The sequence below is a fragment of the Dioscorea cayenensis genome, unplaced genomic scaffold (assembly GCF_009730915.1).
Source record: "Dioscorea cayenensis subsp. rotundata cultivar TDr96_F1 unplaced genomic scaffold, TDr96_F1_v2_PseudoChromosome.rev07_lg8_w22 25.fasta BLBR01001362.1, whole genome shotgun sequence".
NCBI lineage: Eukaryota > Viridiplantae > Streptophyta > Magnoliopsida > Dioscoreales > Dioscoreaceae > Dioscorea > Dioscorea cayenensis.
In genome coordinates, this window is record NW_024087753.1 from 1 (window position 1) to 5,431 (window position 5,431).

The 5,431-nt window shown below is 38.6% G+C and overlaps 1 pseudogene; it reads right to left on the minus strand.

The window, feature by feature from the left end:
• Positions 1–1,307: 1,307 nt before the first annotated feature.
• Positions 1,308–3,539, minus strand: LOC120256258 (annotated as a pseudogene).
• Positions 3,540–5,431: the final 1,892 nt, after the last annotated feature.

A 5,431-nucleotide genomic window follows, 5' to 3' on the forward strand; every position in this document is an offset into this window, starting at 1 on the left:
TGCCGTGACCATCGGGTGTTTCATACCCTTCAACTATTAGGGCTGGACCTAGGTTGAGTTTCGGCCCTAATTGAGATTTCCCGTGCAAATTGCAATCATAGGAGGATTTGGACGGAAGAGATTCCGCTGCCAATACTTGTATGGGATTAGGGATCATCACCGTGACCATCGGGATGATCTATCTCTAGATCTCTCTTGGCCTCGAACCACCACGTGCATTAGCATTTCTAGCATTCTTCTAACCCTTAGTAACCCCGGGGGAATCCACATCCTTAACCTCCCTCACTTCTTGATTTTCACCTTCTCAATCGATCTTTTCACAATTACTTGCTTAGTTTTACTTTTGTTAATAGCTTTAAGCATTAAGTGATTTGTAGGTTAGACAACGAGTGAAAAGGAAGTAAGGGTAGCTCCTTGGGCCTAGGGAATACGACCCTCTCGTGCTCGCACTAGAGGTATTACTTGACGACCCCGTGCACTTGCGGGAAGCTCATCAGTAACTTGATAAAAAAAAAATAAGACACTTCTTAAAAATAAAAACCATATGATTTTTATTATTTATTTATTTTTATTCTTTTAAATCAAAATATATCCCAATATTTTGGAAAGTAAAAATTCTAAATACATGGTGGTTCACCATGGCTGCTGGCTAGACACTGTTGTTCAATGACGGGTTATTCTATAAGGCTCCAGCCCATAGGCCATTAAACAGAATTTCTATGTGGGTTTTTTTTTCACGTATATCCTTGAACAAGCACATAATTTCAAGTATTCGTGTATTTTTGTGAAATAAAATTTGATTTTCTTGTGTGCCTTACAAAATATTTTTTGTTTTTACCTATATGTAAAAAAATAAAAAAGCTAAAGAAATAGAGGAAAAAAATTATCCGTTGTCAGATTATTTGATTTCCTATCTAATTATGAGAAAAATAGAGAGTTTTTGTTACATTGGTCAAACTACATTGGTCTGTTTTGCACATTCGAAAAGATCTTTAATACCATTGTGAACATTAACATACCAGTCTGCTTCACAACAAGCATAAAAGAAATTGAAGATCTGCAAAAAATGCATTCTGTAACTTGAAGAAACTATAATATTTTATGGCAAGATGATCTATGTACATTTAGAAAAAGAAAGGTAACATCAGCATAATACAATCATGTGAAATTATATTTTCTCCATAACAACTTCAAGAAAAAGTTACAACACACTCAACATGAGATTAAGCATTGGATATGTAATGGCAAAAAAAAACACAGTTTCAAAGACATTGATAAACAAAAGGTAAACTATGTGTAGTGCAAACCTGTGGGATGATATTTATCGCCATGGCATCTTTAAAAAGTGGGGGTGGAGGCAAGTCTAGACCAAGCATTAAAAATGGCACTGTAGATGTTTCCTTTACAACACCATTTGTACCCTCATCATTTGCAGTGGCCATTTTGTTCTGCTTCTTAATGATTTCTTTCTTCTCCATAAGTGGTTTCTTCTAGATTTCTTTCACAAGCTCCAGTTCACCCTGAATAATACATAATAACTCATCTGACAAACCCAATAGAATCACATCACAGGGCAAGGAAGAACACACAACAAGAAGAATTTTAATACCTAAAAGTAGTCATGGATGATGCTCTTGTTCTTCTTCTTGGAATGCCTAAGTTTCAAATGTAGTGTATTCAATAACCAAGACATGAATTCAACCGGATCAGATTGCATCCCGATTTGGAACCTTTTATCAATAGCTTTCATTACTACTTGCAAAAACTCATGGGGGCTCACCTGCAAATAAACGAAGTTTGATAACTATTCCATACAAAGCATGAAAGGAAGGGCAAGATTCGATGAATATAATTACTAAGAGACCAACCCTACCACTGAAGTTTCGGGCATGCCAAATCTTCCGTGTAAGCTCTCCAAAAACGATAGACAAGTGGAGACTTGCTCTGCTGACAATCCTCTGGAACAAGGAAAAAGTTCCTTAAAGTTCCTTGTTCCTTAAAGGCATAACACACATTAAAGATTGAATTGTTACATTCACAAAATCAGTTTCCTTGATGTTTCAAGACCAACCTGAATACCAAGTCCACATAATAAATTTCTTCAGCATATATTGCCAAAGACTAACAATAAATTTAATGAGGCTAGCATATAGGTTTAGCTACCAGCATAGGAAAGTAACGATTCAATAAGTAAAATTTACACGAATGTAAACCATAGGACATAAAATTGCAAACATAAATTGACCAATGATGAGCATTCTATACCTAGGTTCTATATCAATATATCATAGGGTTACATTTTATAAAAATAGCTCAAACACAATAGTAAAGGACTTGCCATTCCAGGAAGATAGTTGGAATCATCCAATGCTTTTGACCGTTGCCTATTTTCATCAAGATGCGAAACTTGTTCTTGAGAAAACGTGAAAACCAGAATACATGCAAAATTGAAGACCCCTGATAAAAAAATTCTAAATGCAAAGCAAACAATAGAAAAACCTAATAGTAAAAAAAATACAATTTTCTAAATATACTCTTCATGATGCTACAAGACACAAGCTTTCCAGTAGAATTTTGTCTCTACATATCACCAATCTTTAGTATTAATGAATTATCATGTTATACCAACTTCTAACACAAAATTCAATTAGACACATCCAGAGGAAAGCATTCATTCAAATAAATGAACACAAGTAGTTCAAAGCTAAGGAGCAAAAGAAAAAGATTAAGTAGAGAAGAACAAACCTCGGGTTCAAAACATGCCAAATACCATTTAAAGAGGGGTCATTTATCTCATATCCATCAGGAAGGCAATAAGCCTTTTTAGTTTGGAGATTAATATACACATGGTGCCCAGCTTCAAGACTATGAGTATATGCATGAGAATTCAAACCTCTACCTTAGTAGTACTTGCCATAGACTAAACAAACATAGACATTCAAATTAGACAAGGAAATCGAGTAAAATTTCTAGAAGTCAAAGTCCAAGACTGGCAACATCAGAAGATAGCTAAATCAATTGATAAAGTATGTCACCATTTGAAGCTTCTAGAAGAAGCTTGAATTATCATCATCAACTTAGCTTCTGAAAAAATCAGCACCGCCTTTAGCTTCTGGAAAAATCAGCACCGCCATACTTGAAGTTTCCTCCAACCAACATTAGCTCCTATAAATTTGTGAAGAGTAGAAGCCAGGAAGCAAGCTAAAGCAACTTGAATGAGAGCTAATCAAGAGAAAGTGAGCATAGGTATCAAGAGAGAGAAGTACTGCATAGTGAGAGAAAGTGTGAGAGTGTGAGAGTGGTTTGTAAAATAAAAAAAATTATTTCAAGTAATTAATAATAGAAAAAGTTCCATATATTCTCTCTCCTCTCAACATTTCTGGTATCAGAGCCAGGTTACAGGGAAGATTCTGCCAGATCATCGACGAGTGCCCGAGCATAAGGAGTTCACCAGTGTTGCAAGAAGTTCGCCAGTCGGAGTAAGTGAGGTACCGGTATTCTACCGAGGAGGCTTACTGGAAGTCAGGTGACCCAGACATAGCAATGGAGTTCACAGGTACGACTGGTGGTTTAAAGAAATTAAATAATAATAATTACATAAATTGGAAGGCTTGCATAGAGTCCTATCTACAAGGACAGGACCTATGGGAGGTCGTAGGTGGGTCGGAAACGACTCCACCAGATGTCACTTTTGAAGAAGTGGCAGATGCTGCTGGTGATTCTAAATCAAAGGAGAAGAAGGCTCTAGCGGCAGAGAAGTCAAAAGATGAAGCTCTGCGAAAGTGGCGCATCAAGGCAGGTAAGGCGATGTTTGTTCTGAGAACAGCTGTGGAAGATGAGTTGTTGGAGTATATCAGAGATGCTGCTACACCAAAAGTTGCATGGGACACTCTCGCCACACTATTCTCCAAGAAGAATGATGCTCGTCTCCAACTACTTGAAAGTGAGCTGATGACAATCTCGCAAGGAAATATGACAATCAGTCAGTACTTCACCAAGGTAAAATCACTATACAGTGAGATTGCACAGGTCGTTCCTGAAGAGAAGATCAGTGAGCAGCGAATGAGGAGGATAATTATCAATGGCCTTAAACTTGAATACAATGGCTTTATGGCTGCTGTTCGAGGCTGGCCAACACAACCAACATTGTTGGAGCTAGAGAATGAGCTCAACAAGAAGGTACGGTGTCTTCGTACTGATAATGGAAGAGAGTATCTCTCTCAAGAGTTTAATGTCTATCTGAAGGAGCATAGGATTCGAAGACAACTGACCTGCCCCAACACCCCACAGCAAAATGGTGTTGCTGAAAGGAAGAACCGGCATATAGCAGAGATATGCAGAAGTATGCTACATGCTAAGAATGTGCCAGGCAGATTTTGGGCTGAATGCATGAGAACGGCAGCTCACATCATCAACCGGCTTCCACAAGAGAAGATGGGTTTTCTCTCTCCATTCCAAAGACTATGGAAGATCAAACCCACAGTAAGTCACTTCAAAGTCTTTGGATGTGTGTGTTATGTTTTTGTACCAGATCATCTTCGTACCAAGTTCGACAAGAAGGCGGTACGATGCATCTTTGTCGGCTATGATGATGAGAGAAAAGGATGGAGATGCTGTGATCCGACGTCTGGACGCATCTACACATCCAGAAATGTGGTCTTTGATGAAGCTTCAGCTTGGTGGCTTTCAACAGACTCAGTTCAACCAAATATGAAGGAGACTGAGCCAATAGTCGAAGAACAGTTACAAGACCAAGCTCAAGAGATACCAACAACAACTGAAGAAGACATAAGTCCAAGATCATCAAAGACCAAGAGCCCATGGAAGACAGGAGTTCATGGAGAAGCTGAAGAAGACTCTACAGAAGAAATGCCTCCACCTTTAAGAAGATCATCCAGGGTAAGACATCCCAATCCTAAGTATGCAAATGCTGCACTAATCATGGAAGTTGAAGAACCAACATCCTATCAAGAAGCAGTTAAAAGTGATAAATGGAAGAAAGCAATGGAGGAAGAGATAGCAGCTCTCAAGCAAAATCAGACGTGGGAGTTGGTGCCAAGGCCAGAAGAAGTAAAACCAATCTCGTGCAAGTGGGTGTATAAGGTGAAAACTCGAGCAGATGGAACAATCGAAAGGTACAAAGCTCGACTTGTGGCACGAGGATTTTCACAACAATATGGACTAGATTATGATGAGACATTCAGTCCAGTAGCAAAGATAACAACGGTGCGAGTACTATTGGCATTAGCTGCAAGCAAAGGATGGAAGCTTTGGCAGATGGATGTGAAGAATGCCTTCCTACATGGAGAGCTTGATAGAGACATCTACATGGATCAACCACAAGGATTTGAGAGCAAGGCTCATCCAGAGTATGTATGCAAGCTGAAGAAAGCATTATATGGCTTAAAGCAGGCTCCAAGAGCATGGTATG